This window comes from Mustela nigripes, chromosome 12 (genome assembly GCF_022355385.1).
Source record: "Mustela nigripes isolate SB6536 chromosome 12, MUSNIG.SB6536, whole genome shotgun sequence".
Taxonomy (NCBI): domain Eukaryota; kingdom Metazoa; phylum Chordata; class Mammalia; order Carnivora; family Mustelidae; genus Mustela; species Mustela nigripes.
The window spans coordinates 158,588,322-158,606,060 of record NC_081568.1 but is presented as its reverse complement, the minus strand read 5'-3'; the positions used below and the strand labels follow the sequence as shown (position 1 = coordinate 158,606,060).

Below are 17,739 nucleotides of genomic sequence, written 5' to 3'. Positions count from 1 at the left end.
CATGCTGAGTAATCTGCTCGGGTTTGCTTTCAGGAGCTTTTGTTCCCTGAGAGCTTTCTGTAGAGTTCCAGAGGACAGGAATACAAATGGTGGCCTCCTGGTTTCCGACCCAGAGGAGCCGAGAGCCCGGGGCACCCCTCCTCAGTGCACCTTCAGAGAACAGTGCCCAGTAAACCCGTCTGCCTGACCTCAGGCCGCACTCTGAGCTCACCGAGCCTGCGGCCGGTTCAAGGTAAGCCCGAGCTGTGAGCTTACTCTTGGCTCTGTCTCTGTAGCTGGCTTTCCCGTTGGAATAACCGCAAGTTGTGTGACACTGAGACAACCCTGATGCTTCTGTGACCCGGTGAGGTCTGAGACCACACTGACCCCACATGGGCTTCACCCCGGTTTAACCTCTGGAGCGATGTCCCTCAGTTTAACAGACTTTTAAAAGTCTTGATTTTGTGCTGTGTTGCTCCGCTGCTTGCTGGGAGCCAGCCCCTCCCCCCAGGGTCTATCTTCCCATCGCTTTGGATTCACTTCTCCGCCAGTCCTACCTTTCATAAAGTGGTTGTTTTTCTGTTTCCAGAATTGCTGTTCTTCTTCTCTTTGATCTTCCAATGGATTTGCAGGTGTTTGCAATCTTTAGATAAGCTATCTAGCTGATCTCCTGCTAGCTGAAGTAGTCTCAGCCTGCTACTTCTCCACCATCTTGACTCCTCCTCCCCATGATAACTTTTTAACTTGAACTTTTTTGATGCATATGCCAGGGTTTCTTTTTCTTTTTCTCTCCTTTCTTTTCTTTTCGTTTTTTTTTAATATTCCTATAGATATAAACGTCAAGGTAATCCTTTTTCCCTATTCAATAATACTCTTATATATAAACCAGTTTTAATTTCCCTTTATCTGTGGAAAATTGAATCCCTTAACACAGGTATCAAGAGTAACCCATGAAGAATCAAAATAAACTTCCTCACCCACTTTGAAGATTTAGAACCACCCTCCCATCTTATGAATGGAAAGGGAGAGATCACAACGAACACCAAGGAAATAGAAACAATCATCAGAATTTATAATCAACAGTTATATGCAAATAAGTTAAGCAACCTAGATGAAACGGATATATTCCTGGAAAACTATAATCTTCCAAACTTGAACCAGGAAGAAATGAACAACATGAATACACCAATATCTATTAATGAGATTGAAGCAGTGGCCAAAACACCCCCAAAAACAAGAGCCCAGGACTTGATGGATTCCCTGGGTAATTGTACCAAACTTTCAAAGAAGAAATAACACCTATTCTCCTGAAGCTGTTTCAAAAAATTGAAGCAGAAGGAAAACCTCCAGAATATTTTTATGAAAACAATATTACCCTGAATTCTAAACCAGGCAAATACCTCAACAAAAAAGAGAATTCAGACTAATATCACTGATGAATATGGATGTTAAGATTCTCAACAAGATCCTAGCTAATAGGATCAACCAGCACATTAAAAAGATTATCCACCATGACCAGGTGGGTTTATTTCCTGGGTTCCAAGGGAGGTTCAACATTTGCAAATCAATCAATGTGATAGAACAAATCAATAAGTGAAGAGAGAAGAACCATATGGTTCTCTCAATTGATGCATAAGAAGAACTTGACAAAATCCAGCATCCATCCTGATTAAAACACTTCAAAGTATAGGAGTAGATGTAACATTCCTCAACTTCATAAAATATATCTGTGAAAAACCCACAGCAAATATCATTCTCAGTGGTAAAAAGCTGAGAACATCCCCATTGAGCTCAGGAACATGACAATGAGGCTGACTCTCACCACTCTTGTTCAGCATAGTATTAGAAATCCTAGAAACAGCAATCAGACTACAAAGAGAAATAAAAGGTATCCAAATTGGCAAAGAAATCAAACTCTCTCTCTTCACAGAAGACATAATACTTTATATGGAAAACCCAAAAGACTCCATTCCCAAATTACTAGAACTCCTATAGCAATTCAGTCATGTGGCAGGATACAAAGTCAATGTACAGGAATCAGTTGTTTTCTTATACACTAACAATAAAAACACATAAAGGGAAATTAGAGAATCAATTCTATTTAATTTAGCACCAAGAACCATAAGATATCTGGAAATAAACCTAACCAAAGAGGTAAAGGATCTGAACTCGAGGAACTACAGAACACTCACCAAAAAAATTGAAGAAAACACAAAAGGATGGAAGTCCATTCCATGCTAATGGATAGGAAAAATAAACATGATTAATATGTCTATACAGCCTAGAGCAATCTATACTTTTAATGTCATTCCAATCAAAATTCCATAAGATTTTTCAAAGAGCCGGGGGAAATAATCCTAAAATTTGCATAAAATCAGAAGAGATCAAGAATTGCTAAGGAAATGTTGAAAAAGAAAAACAAAGCTGGTGGCATTATGTTGCCTGATTTCAAGCTTTACTACAAATCCATGATCATGAAAACAATCACATAGTCCAGTGGAACAGAGTAGAGAGCTGAGATATGGACCCAGGACTCTATGGTCAGATAGTCTTCAACTAAGCAACAAGATATATGCCATGGGAAAAAGACAGTGTCTTCAATAAACTGTGCTGGGAATTGGACAGCTACAAATAAAATAATTAATTCTTCTATATTCTTCTTCCTTACATCTTACACAAATATAACTTCAAAATGGATAAAAGACCTCAACGTGAGGCATGAATGTATCAAAATACTAGAGAATATAGGCTATTACCTCTTTGACATTGGCCACAGCAACATCTTTCAAGACATGCTTCCAAAGACAAAGGAAAGAAAAGCAAAAATGAAGTTTTGGGACTTCATCAAGATCAAAAGATTCTGCACAGCAAACCAAACAGTAAACAAAACAAGTCAAAGCCCAAGTGTGAAGATATTTGCAAATGACAGTAGAGAGAAAGGGCTGATATCCAAGATCTATAAAGAACTCCCCAAACTCAACACTCAAAAAAGAGATAATCACATCAAAAGCTGGACAGAAGACATGAACAGATACTTCTCCAATGGAGACATACAAAGGGCTGACAGTTGCAATTGCACTATTGGATACCTCCTCCTCTGATTTCCCCCAACACACTTCTCTCTTTCTCACAAAGTACTCCATGGTTTTCCTTATGCTACACAAGCAAGTAAAACCATACGATAATTGACTCTTTCTGCTTGACATATTTCACTCAGCATAATTTCCTCCAGTCCCATCCATGTTGATAAAAAAGTTGGGTATTCATCCTTTCTGATGGAGGCATAATAGTCCATAGTGTATATGGACCACATCTTCCTTATCCATTCGTCTGTTGAAGGGTGTCTTGGCCCTTTCCACAGTTTGGCAACCATGCCATTGCTGCTATGAACATTGGGGTATGGATGGCCTTTCTTTTCACTACATCTGTATCTTTGGGTGGGGATATCCAATATTTGCATTGCAGAGTCACAGGGAAGCACTATTTTTAATATCTTAAGGAATCTCCACACTGTTTTCCAAAATGGCTGTACCAACTTATACTCCCACCAACAATGAAAGAGGGTTCCCCTTTCTCCACACCCTCTCCAACACTTGTTGATTACTCTCTTGGTAATTTTAGCCATTTGAACTGGTGTAATGTGGTATATCAATGTGGTTTTGATTTGAGTCTCCCTGATGGCTGGTGATGATGAATATTTTTTGTATCTGTAAGCCATTTGTATGTCTTCATTGGAGAAGTATGTGTTCATGTCCTCTGCCCGTTTTTTTTTTTTATGTGATTATATACTTTGTGTACGTTGAGATTCAGGAGTTCCTTATAGATTCCAGATATCAGGCTTTTGTCTGTACTGTCATTTGTGAATATCTTCTCCCATTCCATGTGCAGCCTCTTTTTTTGGTGACTATTTCCTTTACTGTGCAGAAACTTTGGATATTTTTTTAAATTTTTAATTTCTTTTCAGTGAAACAGTATTCATTGTTTTTGCACCACACACAGTGCTCTATGCAATTCGTGCCCTCTCTAATACCCAACACCTGGTTCCTGCAAGCTCCCACCATCGCCACTTCAAAATCCTCAGATTGTTTTTCAGAGTCCATAGCCTTTCATAGTTCACCTCCCCTTCCATTTTCCCTCAACTCCCTTCTCCTCTCCATCTCCCCTTGTCATCCGTGTTATTTGTTATGCTCCACAAATAAGTGAAACCATATGATAATTGGCTCTCTCTGCTTGACTGATTTCACTCAGCATAATCTCTTCCAATCCCGTCCATGTTGCTTCAAAAGTTGGGTATTCATCCTTTCTGATGGAGGCATAATACTCCTTAGTGTATATGGACCACATCTTCCTTATCCATTTGTCCGTTGAAGGGCATCTTGATTCTTTCCACAGTTTGACAACCATGGTCATTGCTGCTATAAACATTGGGGTACAGATGGCCCTTCTTTTCACCACATCTGTATCTTTGGGGTAAATACTCAGTAGTGCAACTGCAGGGTCATAGGGAATCTCTATTTTTAATCTCTTGAGGAATCTCCACACTGTTCTCCAAAGAGGCTGCACCAACTTGCATTCTCACCAACAGTGTAAGAGGGTTCCCCATTCTCCATGTCCCCTCCAACACATCTTGTTTCCTGTCTTGCAAATTTTGGCCATTCTAACTGGTGTAAGGCAATATCTCAATGTAGTTTTAATTTGAATCTCCCTGAGGGCTAGTGATGATGAACATTTTTTCATGTGTCTCATAGCCATTTGTATGTCTTCATTGGAGAAGTTTCTATTCATATCTTCTGCCCAATTTTGATATGATTATCTGATTTGTGTGTGTTGAGTTTGAGCAGTACTTTATAGATCCTGGACATCAACCTTTTGTCTGTACTGTCATTTGCAAATATCTTCTCCCATTCCATGGGTTGCCTCTTTGTTTTATTGACTGTTTCGTTTGCTGTGCAGAAGCTTTTGATCTTGACAAAGTCCCAAAATTCATTTTCGCTTTTGTTTCCTTTGCCTTTGGAGACATATCTTGAAAAAAGTTGCTGTGGCTGATATCAAACAGATTACTGCCTATGTTCTCCTCTATGATTCTGATGGATTCCTGTCTCAAGTTGAGGTCTTTTACCCATTTTGAGTTTATCTTTGTGTACAGTATAATAGAATGATCGATTTTTATTCTTCTATACAAAGGTATCCAATTTTCCCATTACCATTTATTGAAGAGACTCTTTTCCACTGAATATTTTTTTCTGCTTTGTAGAAGGGAATTTTACCATAGAGCTGTGGGTCCATATGTGGGCTCTCTACTCTGTTCCACTGCTTTATTTGTCTATTTCTATATTTGTCTATTTCTACAGTACCATACTGTCTTTGTGATCACAGCTTTGTAGTAAAGCTTGAAATCAGATAAAGTGATGCCCCAGTTTAGTTTTTCTTTTTTAGAATTCCCTTTGCAATTCAGGATCTCTTTTGATTCCATACAACTTTGGGATTGCTTGCTCCAGCTCTTTGAAAAATGCCAGTGGAATTTGATTGGAAAGGCATTCAAAGTATAGATTGCTCTAGGCAATATAGACATTTTAACAATGTTCATTCTTCTGACCCATGAGCATGGAATGGTCTTCCATATTTTTGTGTTTTCTTCAAAATGTTTCCTGAGTTTTCTATAGTTCCTCGAATATAGATGCTTTATTTCTTTGATTAGGTTTTTTCCCAGTTATATCCTGGTTCTTTATGCTATAGTGAATGGGATCGATTCTCTAATTTCCCTTTCTGTGTTTTCATTGTTAGTGTATAAGATAACAACTGATTTCTGTACATTGACTTTGTATCCTTCCACATTTATGAATTTCTGTATGAGTTCTAGTAGTTTGGGGGTCGAGTCTTTTGTGCTTTCCATATAAGTATAAAGTATCATGATATCTGTGAAGAGAGATAGTTTGACTTCTTCATTGCCAATTTGAGTGCCTTTTATTTCTCTTTGTTGTCTAATCACTGTGGCTAGGAATTCTAATGTTATGTGGAACAAAAGTGGTGAGTGTGGTCATCTTTGTCATGTTCCTTATCTCTAAAGGAAGGCTGTCAGCTTTTACTCATTGAGGAAGATATTAACTGTGGGTTTATCACAGATAGATTTTATGAAGTTGAGGAATGTTCTCTCTATGACTATACTTTGAAGTGTTTTAAGCAGGAACAGATGCTGTATCTTCTCAAAAGCTTTTTCTGCATCAAATGAGAGGACCATGTGGTTTTTCTCTCTTCTCTTATTGACTTGCTCTATCACATTGATTGATTTGTGAAAGTTGAACCACCTTGCATCCCAGGGGTGAATTCTACCTGGTCATGGTGGATAATCTTTTTAATGTACTTTTGGATCCTATTTGCTACGATTTTGTTGAGAATCTTAGCATCCATATTCATCAGTGATATTGGTCTGAAATTCTCCTTTTTGGTAGGGTCTTTGCCTGGTTAGGGGATCAGGGTAATGCTGGCTTCATAAAAAAATAGTTTGGAAGTTTTTATTCTGCTTCAATTTTTTGAAACAACTTTAGGAGAATAGGTGCTTTTTATTCTTTGAAAGTTTGGTTGAATTCCCTATGGAATCTGTCAGGTTCTGGGTTTGTGATTTTTGTGAGTTTTTTTGACCACTGCTTCAATCTTGTTACTAGATATTGGTCTAGTCAGGTTGTTCATTTCTTCCTGGTTCAATTTTGGAAGTTTATAGTTTTCCAGGAATGCATCCATTTCATCTGCGTTGCTTAACTTACTGGCATATAACTGTTGATAATAATTTCTGATGATTGTTTTTTATTTCCTTGGTGTTAGTTGTGATCTTTGCCTTTTCATTAATAATTTTATTAATTTGGGCTTTCTCTTTTTTCTTTTGGATTAGTTTGGCCTATGGTTTATGGATCTTATTGATTCTTTCAAAAAACAAACTTCTAGATTCATTGATACACTTTATTGTATCTCTAGGTTCTATCTCCTTGATCTCTGCTCTAATCTTGATTATTTTCTTTTTATGTATGGGGTTGGCTTAATTCGTTTTTTTATTTTCCAGATCTTTAAGGTGTAAAGAGAGTTGATGTACTCTGGATTTTTCAATTTTGGGGGTAGGCTTGGTTGGCTATGCATTTCCCCCTTAGGGCCACTTTTGCTGTATCCCATAGGTTTTGGACCAAAGTGTCTTCATTCTCTGGTTTTCATGAATTGTTTAAGTTCTTCATTGATTTCCTGGTTGATCCAAGTATCCGCAGAAAAGGTGGTCTTTAGCTTCCAGGTGTTTGAAGTCCTTCTAAAAATTTCCTTGTGGTTGATCTCCAGTTTAAAAATACTGTGATCTGAGAATACAATGGGGATAATCTCAATGTTTTGGTATCATTTGAGCCCTGAACTGTGACCTAGTATGTGGTCTATTCTGGAGAAGATACCATGTGCACCTCAGAGGAATGAGTATTCTGTTGTTTTAGGTTTTGTATGTATCTCTGAGTTCAATCTGGTCCAATATGTCATTCAGTGCTCTTGTTTATTGATTTTCTGTTTGGATGACTTATTAGCGAGAGTAGCATGTTAAGGTTTCCTACTATTAATACATTCATATCAATATACCTCTTTATCCTGATTAACAGTTTTCTTATGTAATTGGCTACTCTCATATTGGGGGCATAAATACTTACAATTGTTAGAACTTCTTGGTGAATAGTTCCTTTAAGAATGATGTAGTGTCCTTCTGTATCTCTGACTACAGTCTTTAGTTTAAAATCTAATTGATCTAAGAATCATTATCCCAGGCTTCTTTTGAGGCCGGTGGCATGACAGATGCTTCGCCATCCCTTTACTTTCAGTCTGGATGTATCCTTAGGTTCAAAATGGGTCTCTTGTAGACAACATATGGATGGGTACTGTCATTTTATGCAATTTGCAACCCCGTTCCATTTTATGGGCACACTTAGGCTATTCAAGTTGAGAGTGATTATTGAGAGATGAATTTTATTGACATTGTGTTACCTGTGAAGTTTTGTTTCTATAGATTGTCTCCACTTATTTCTATTAAATGATATTCTTGGGTTTTTCCTCTTTTATAGAACCCCCCCTTAATATTTCCTGCAGTGTCAGCTTGGTGGTCACAATCTCTTTTAATCCTTGCTGGTTTGGGGAGCTCTTTATCTTTCAATCCATTTTGAATGTCAGTTTTGCTGGATAAAGTATTCTTTGCTGCATGTTCTTCTCATTTAGTGGCATGAATATGTCTTGTCAGCCCTTTCTGACTTGACAGATTTCTGTGGCCAGGTCTGACATTGTTCTGATAGGCTTTTTTCTGTATGTAAGGAACCTCTACCCCATAGCTTCTTTTAAGAGCTCCTGTCTAAAATTATTATTGCTTAGTTTCACATTCATATGTCTCGAGGTGTTTCTAGATTCTATGTACTTGGGGGTAAATCTTTCTGCATCTAGGACACAAATGCTGGATCCATTCATGTTATTGGGAAAATTTTCATGGAGAATTTGTTCAACTATATCCTGTAGTCTTCTTTCTTTCTCCTCCCCTTCAGAGATTACATTACATCTGAAGCTGGAATGTTTCATGGGGTCATTTGTTTCCCTAATTCTGTTTTAATGGCTACTAAGACATTTGTTCCAGGCTTCCTCCTGATCCTTTTTCTCTATATGTTTGTCCTCTGGATCACTAATTCTATTTTGTTCTTCAGTTACCCTAGCTGTTAGAGAATTTGGATTAGAAAGGAACTCATTGAGAGTATTGTTAATATTGTGCCTGGTGGCTTTCACTTCTTCCCTAATCAATTCCATTTTTTCATTAAAAGCTTTCTTCAACCTCGCTATTACCTGGATAATCGTTAGCTTGAATTCCCTTTCCAACATACTGTTTATGTCCATATCCAATAGCTCTGATGGAGAGGGCACTGTCTCTGAATGTTTCCTCTTTGGGGCATTCCTCCTCCTCGTCATTTTGGTGAGAGATGGCTGAGCAAATGTGTAGCTGAATATATCAACCATGGCGCAGGTAAGGTGCACTCTGGAATACTTCTGAGCAATTGAGTGTACCCACCAAAAAGAAGGAAAAATGAAAAACGAGAGAGAGAGATGGGGGAAAAAACAAAGAAAAAAAAAGAAAAAGAGAAAAGAGAAAGCTCAGCCCTAATGGGACCCAAAGGTCAATTTATAAAGTATACAAACAAAACCAGAAAAACAAAGTACCAACAAAAAGTAGATGACAAGGTTGGAAAAAAGTGTGGAGATTCCTCATGAAATTAAAAATAGAGCTTCCCTATGACCCTGCAACTGCACTACTGGGTATTTACCCCAAAGATACAGATTTAGTGAAAAGAAGGGCCATCTGTACCCCAATGCTTATAGTAACAATGGCCATGGCCACCAAAATGTGGAAAGAACCAAGATGCCCTTCAATGGATGAATGGATAAGGAATATGTGGTCCATATACACTATGGAGTATAATGTCTTCATCAGAAAGGATGAATACCCAATTTTTGTAGGAACATGGATGGGACTGGAAGAGATTATGGTGAGTGAAATAAGTCAACCAGAAAGAGTCAATTATCATGTGGTTTCACTTATTTGTGGAGCATAAGAAATAACGTGGAAAACAAGGGGAGATGGAGAGGAGAAGGGAGTTGGGGGAAACTGGAAGGGGAGGTGAACCATGAGAGACTATGGGCTATTAAAAACAATCTGAGGGTTTTTAAGGAGTGGGGATGGGAGGTTGGGGAAACCAGGTATTGGGTATTAGAGAGGACACAGATTGCATGGATCACTGAGTGTGGTTCAAAAGCAATGAATAGTGTTATGCTGAAAAGAAATTAAAAAAAAATAGATGACAAGAAAAAAGAAAAATAAATAAGAACCCCATCAAAATGAACCTCAAGTATAAGATTTATATACTACCAGAACAAAAATAAATATACAAAAACTCTGACAGAATAAAATGATGGGTGGGTAGTTATAAATTCTCATTGTGGGGAGGAAGGCTATTTTGATTCTTCCTTGCTGTATCTTGATATCTTTGTTAAAGTACTCAACTTTCCTGTTATAAAGGGGATTAAAACTGGTTTACATATAAAGGTAGCATTGACTGTCAAAAGGGGATTACCCTGAAGCTTATCTCTATACAAATATTTAAATAAAATAAAATAAATAAAATAAAAAATAGAAAAGCAAAAGCAAAACAGAGGTGTATATATCAAAAAATTTCAGGTTAGAAGATTATTATGGAATTTGATGTACTAAACATCTCATTCTGATGGTAAATAGGTTAAAAATTATATAAAAATGAAAAGAATGAGAATAGTGGGAACGAATTAAAAATAAAAGTTGTATCTGTGAATCAGTGATGGCTGTCCTCTTGTATTTTTTTTTAGCTGGTTTTCTGGGGGTGGACCTGCAGTATGATTTTAGCTAGTCTTGCTAATGTTGTGTCCTCCTACCCCCATCAAGGCCCTGGGCTCTGTGTAAACCTGTTTTTCAGGCCTTTGTTCTCTAGAGGATTTTTTTTTCTTTTTTTGTTTGTTTGTTTGTTTTTTCTCCCCTTGGTGGCTCTTGGCGATTCTTTGGAGGTTTAGATGTAAACAAACTGCACCCAGTCCTCCATCTCAGAAAGAAGCCTCAGTCTGTTCCCCTCTGGGTGCACCAGAGAACATAAATTCCCCCTCTGTCACTTGCAGAGCATGTCTCCAGTCATGGTCTCAGGGGTCACAGGAACTCTCTCTTGTATCCAAAACCATGAGAAATACTAGCCTCAGCTGTCTGGGCAGGTCCCAACCAGAAAAAGGACACTGAAATTTTCATGCTGGCCCAGTCTTGGAGTGTTCAGGATCTTCTGGTCCTAGAGAGCACCAGCTAGTGACTGCACACAGGAGGGTATGGAGCATGACTCAGACTCTGGTCATGAAGCATGCTTGCAGAGAGCAAGAGGCTGTGGTTCTAGAGAGTGTCGGCTGGTGTCCAAACCAGACTTTCTCATGGGCACAGCACCCAGAGGCTTTTGGGTGCACCATTGGCTCAGGGACCAAGACGTGGCTTCTTCACTGTACTCTGTTTCAGTGCCAGCAGTGGCCATCCTGAGTTCATGGCCTAAGTCCCAGTCTTTAACCAAAAAACTCCACAAATTTCCCCCCAATTCCACCAATTTCCCTTTAAGATCTTTTGCTCTTTTTGATTGCTTTCAAGCAGACTCAAAGTTAATGCTAGCATCACAGGGCATTCTCATATGGGGTATTACTTTCCAATGGGTTGCTTCTGGTGGCTCCCTCCCACTTTTGTTTATCTTTCAATATCAGCCCAATGTTCCCACTCCACTTTACGAGTCCACTGGCATCTTCTGTCCCTGTAGAGATCCAGAAGTGTATAATTCTATTTTTTTTAAGATTTTATTTATTTATTTGACAGAGAGAAATCACAAGTAGATGGAGAGGCAGACAGAGAGAGAGAGAGAGGGAAGCAGGCTCCCTGCCGAGCAGAGAGCCTGATGCGGGAGTCGATCCCGGGACCCTGAGATCATGACCTGAGCCAAAGGCAGCGGCTTAACCCACTGAGCCACCCAGGCGACCTCCATACTGTTTTACAGAATGGCTGCACAAGCTGTCAATCCCACCAACATTGTAGGAGGGTTCCCCTCTCTTCACATCCTCACAAACACCTTTAATTTCACAAATGGTTAATTTTAACCAGTCTGATGGGAGGTGGTATCTCACTGTGGTTTTGAGTTATAGTTCCCTGACCCCGAGTAATGTTGAGTACTTTTTCATTTGTATGTTGGCCATATGGATGTCTTCTTTGTAAAAATGTCTTTTCGTGTCTTCTACCCATTTTCTAATTGTTACTTTATTTTTGGGTGTTGTGTTTGATAAGTTCTTTATAGATTTTGGATACTAGATGGAGAGACAAGATGGTGGAGAAGTAGGAGGCACTGTTTCAACCAGTCCCTAAAGTGAGCTGATTATCTACCAAAGAACTCTGATCACCTATGAAATCAGCCTGGGATTAGAATTATACACGTCTGGATCAGACAACAAAGAGAAATAAATGGTATCCAAATTGGTAATGAAGTAGTCAAACTCTCTCTCTTCGCAGATGACATGATTCTTTATATGGAAAACCCAAAAGACTCCATCCCCAAACTACTAGAACTCATACAGCAATTCAGCAACGTGGCAAGATACAAAGTCAATGTTCAGAAATCAGTGGCTTTCTTATACACTAACATTGAAACTACAGAAAGACAAATTAGAGAATCTATTCCATTTACTATAGCACCAAGAACCATAAGATACCTGGGAATAAACCTAATGAAAGAGGTAAAGTATCTGAACTCGAGGAACTACAGAACACTCATCAAAGTAATTGAAGAAGACACAAAAAGATGTCTTAGGCTCTGAAACAGCCAGAGAACAAAAGGCTGAAAAAAAAAAAAAAAGTTTCCTCAGAGCCCACCCCCTTGAGGGGGCTGGCCGGGAGGACTTAAGTCAGGGAACATCATTGACTGAAAACCCACATGGCAGGCCCCTCCCCCAGGAAAAAAACCAAGAAAGAAAAAAAAAGAGGAAAAAAAAAAAAGGACTACAAGAGTACAACCACTACTTCATAGGAAAACTTTTATTTTTCATTTATTCCCACAATTCTGGTTCATTTTTTAAATATATAGGTAATTTTTTTTAACCTAATAACCATCACAGCGAGCTATCCAGTACATCAAATTCCATAATAGCCTTCTAACCTGAACTTTTTGATACATACACCTATGTTTTACTTTTGCATTTCTATTTTTTGAATTCCTTCTTTTTTTTAAGTTTTAGTTTAGTATAGTCTAGTTTATTCCTTTTTATTTTTATCTTTTAATATTCATATAGAGTTAAACTTTAAAGTAATCCCTTTTCCTCAATCAATACTACCCCTATAGGTAAACTAAATTTTTTCATCTGAGACAGCATATGGGACTTTATTAAGTCAGATACAGATTCGAGGCAAACAAGAAATGAACTATAAAGGCAAACTACTATCAGCAAATAACCTGAGTGAAAACAGCTCACAGTAAACATGAAGAGAATGCAGTAAGACTACATGTGAATACAGATGATGCTAAATGGTAAAGCAATAAAAAAGGGAACACAAGGAGGAAAGAAGGGAACAATTTGGAAGCCATCTTAAACACCAGGACAACTTCGTTCTACTGTAAACAGGGGCAGTGCAGTTCTGTACAGCCACACACACCAGTTAAGAACTGAAGCACTGGTTCCAGTAAACCATATCATGACAATCAGGAGAGACACGAGTCTATCAGAACCCAGCTGCTAGGTCAGCAGCATCCAGCAAGCTAGGACATGAACTTCCTGCAAGCTGTCTCCAGCTACATGACCACACATATACTTAACTCATTTAGTAAGTGAAGAGACACAGTTAAGTACAAAAAAGCAAACCATTTACCACCTACTACATAACTTATATTTATTGAAAGTATCTTGCATTCGTGATGGATGCTTTCTACGTTTTTTCAGACACTTTAAGGTTAAAGGTTAAATTATTTTTTTTACATGCAAGTAGTGTGAAGTTTCCCCCACATGGGATCACTGATTATAAAAAGATAACACACTGCATGGGTTATTTGTCTTTTTTAATCGAAAAGCTAACAGACTGACTAGTTACATTTCCCCCCAAAACCACAAATTTAGTAGTAACTGAGTCTCTAGCCAACATATTCAAAGCTGAGAATTAAAAATGCAAAAACAAGTCCTTAGATCCAATTAAGGGAGCCCTGCTACATACAGGCTAATCAATACCAGTGGTACTCCTTGACTCCAGGAAGCTCGAAGACACCCTAATAATCCAACTCAAAACATTTACCTCAAGTAGCCTTTTTCCAGTTTTCAACTCATGAATAAAGATTGTTAATTCTATTTCAGAAAACTTTTTTCATCTTGTTTTATTTACAATGCCAACTTTTAAAAGGTCATTAAACTAAAGTTAACTAGACAATAAACTAGGCAGAAATCGCTTTACAAAGAGAAGGAAAGCCCAAAATGCCACCTTCTACAGAGAACTCACAGTTCAGGTTTATTTAGAGCAAAGGAAAAAAATAAAAACTTTTGATCATATTAGAAGAAACTCAGCCATAGGTTTGGAATCTGTACTCAAACTACACATGCAAGGAGGACAATATTCTGCTTAAACAACTGATTTGCTGCTGCCATTTGTCTACTGTTTGTCTAATATTAACAATTATAAACATAGCAGTGAAACTAGTATTTGGAACAATCATACAGTGTTACAGTGTCAGGAATAACATTTCACTTCTCTTCACACCACTGGTTCTCTTTGCGTACCTGGGCTTCCTCTTCATCAGTAAAGTCATTTTTGATATTGAAGGTTTTGCGGATCTCCTCAGGAGTTTTCCCCTTGATCATATTGGCAACAGTCTTGCATGTAACATCAAGCAAACCTTTGATGTCTAAGTAGGTCGGAGCCAGAATAAGTTCAAATAGTGTTCCTTTGTCAATTTTCAGGAATTCTTGGTCCCAAACTGGGATATCATCTGCCCGCTATTCTTTGTTCTCATCATCCTCAGGAGGAGGGGGGTCATCCTTGTGGTGGGTGCACCACTGAATGACATTTTTTAATATTGCTGCATTAACATTTGGTAGAGGAACTGGATCATCATCTCCTTCATCGTCCATTCCCAAATCTTCCAACATGGTCTTAATAGTCACAGACTGTTTGGCCATTTCAACATCAACTTCAAATATCTCTCCAATGGAACTCTGCAACTTAATTGAAGGCATGGTGCTCGGTCTCAGGCCAACTGCAGGTCGGAGGCTGACAAAAACACAGCGGCCTCCAGGACGTGGGGAGAAAAGCGGAGAACAAGGCCACTCAGTAAACTAATTTTTAATCCCCCTTTATCTTAGGAAAGTTGAGTCCTTTAACAAAATATCAAGATACATCCAGGAAGAATCAAAATAACCTTCCTCGCACACATTGAGAATTTATAACCACTCTCCCATCTTTTTCTCCAACAAATATTTCTGTGTTTTTGTGTTTGTCCTGATAGTATATAAATCTTACACTTGGGGTTCTTCTTGACGAGGTTGTTCCTTTATTTGAATATATATATATGTATTTTATCTTGTCATATACTTTTATCATCTTTTTGTTTTTCTGTTTTGGTTGGTTAATATCATAAATCTGACATTGGGGCCCATTAGGGCTGAACCTTCTCTTTCATCTTCCCTTTCTTTCCTGTATTTCTCTATATTTCTTTTTTTCTTTTTCTTTTCTTTTGTCTCTCGTTGGGGTGGGGAATCCTGATTGCACAGAAGTGTTCCAGGGTGCACTTTGACTGCACCACGGTTACAACATCCAGCTACATCTGTTCAGTCATCTCTCACAAAAATGACTAGGAGGAGAAATGCCTAACAGAAAAAAATACAGAGGATGGACCTTCTGAAACAGAGCTAACAGATATCAATATAGACAATATGTCAGAAAGAGAATTCAGGCTAACAATTATCCAGGCAATAGCTAGGTTGGAGAAAGCCATGGATGACCAAACAGAATTTATTAGGGTCGAGCTGAAAGCGAACAGACAGGATGTGCACAATGTAAGGGCGGAGCTTAAAGCTACCAGGGAAGAGGTTGACAATGCTCTCAATGAGTCCTAATCTAATCAAAACTTTCTCAAAGATAGGGTAAATGAGACAGAAGATAGAATTAGTGATCTGGAAGACAAACAGATAGAGAGAAAGGATGAGGAGGAAGTTTGAAAAAAAAAAAACAGATTAGAAACCACGAAAACAGAATCAGGGAAATAAATGATGCCATGAAACGTTCCAATGTCAGAATTATTGCAATCCCTAAAGGGAAGGAGAAAGAAAGGAGTCTAGAAGATATAGTGGATCAAGTCCTTCATTAAAATTTTCCCAAACTCACAAATGGAACCAGTGTTCATGTACTAGAGGCTGAACGGTCTCCATCAAAGATTATACATTCCAAAAAACATCACGACACCTGATAGTCAAATTGAGGAACCACAATTGTAGATATAATCTCTTGAAAGTCACCAGGGCAAAGAGGATCATTACTTACAGAAGAAAGCCCATCAGAATAGCATCAGACCTGTCCATAGAAACCTGGAAGTCCAGAAAGGCTGGCAAGATATATTCAGGGCACTAAATGAAAAGAACATGCAGCCAAGAATACTTTATCCAGCAAGACTGACATTCAAAATGGATAGAGAGATAAAGAGTTTTCAAGACCGGCAAGGCTTAAAAGACCATGCAACCACCAGGCCGACACTGAAAAAAATATTAAGGGGTGTTCTATAAAAGAGGAAAATCCTAAGAATAGCATTGAACAGAAAAATAGAGACAATATACAGAAAAAAAGACTTCAAAGATAACTCAATGTCAATAAAAATGTATCTATCAATAATCACTCTCAACGTGAATGGCCTAAATGCACCCATAAAATGGCACAGGATTGCAGCTTGGATAAAATGACAGGACCCATCCATATGTTGTATACAAGAGACCTATTTTGAACTTAAAGGAACACCCAGACTAAAAGTGAAGGGAAGGAGAAGCATTTTTTATGCCAATGGGCCTCAAAAGAAGGCTGGGGTATCGATTCTTATATCAGATAAATTAGACTTTAAACTAAAGACTGTAGTCAGAAATACAGAAGGACACGACATTATCCTTAAAGGAATTATCCACCAAGATGATCTAACAATTGTAAATATCTATGCCCCCAATATGGGAGCAGCCGATTACTTAAGAAAACTGTTAATCAAGATAAAGAGACAAACCATAAGTGACTCTTAATCTCACAAAACAAACTGAGGTTTGCCGGGGGGAGGGGGTTTAGGAGAAGGGGGTGGGATTATGGACATTGGGGAGGGTATGTGATTTGGTGAGTGCTGTGAAGTGTGTAAAGCTGGTGATTCACAGACCTGTACCCCTGGGGATAAAAATATATGTTTATCAAAAATAAAAAATTAAAAAAAAAGAGTCATATTGATATGAGTACACAAATTGTAGGAGATCTTAACATGCCTCTCTCAGAAATAGACAGGTCATCGAAACAGAAAATCAATAAAGAAACAAGAGCATTGAATGACACATTGGACCAGATGGACCTCATAGATATATACAGAACAATCCACCCTAAAACAACAGAATACTCATTCTTCTCAAGTGCACATGGAAACTTCTCAAGAATAGACCAAATAATGGGTCACAAATCAGGAGTCAACTGATACCCAAAGACTGATAATATTCCCTGCATATTCTCAGATCACAATGCTTTGAAACTGGAGCTTAATCCCAAGGAAAAGTTCAGAAGGAACTCAAACACCTGGAAGCTAAAGACCACCTTGCTTAAGAATGCTTGGATCAACCAGGAGATCAAAGAAGAATTGAAGCAATTCATGGAAACCAATGAGAATGAAGAAATTTCAGTACAAAACCTATGGGATACATCAAAGGTGATCGTAAGGGGGAAATACATAGCCATTCAAGTCTACCTCAAAAAAATTGAAAAATCCAGAACACAACAGCTGTCTCTACACCTTAAAGAACTGGAGATTCAACAAAAAATCAAACCAACTCCACACATAAGAAGGGAAATCATCAAGATTAGAGCTGAGTTCAATGAAGTAGAAAACAAAGATACAGCAGAACGTATCAATGAAACTAGAACTTGTTTTTTTGAAAGAATCAATAAAATCGATATGCCACTGG

The 17,739-nt window shown here is 38.2% G+C and overlaps 1 pseudogene; it reads right to left on the bottom strand.

The window, feature by feature from the left end:
• Positions 1 to 14,266: 14,266 nt before the first annotated feature.
• Positions 14,267 to 14,829, bottom strand: LOC132028103 (S-phase kinase-associated protein 1-like; annotated as a pseudogene).
• Between the last annotated feature and the right edge of the window lie 2,910 nt (positions 14,830 to 17,739).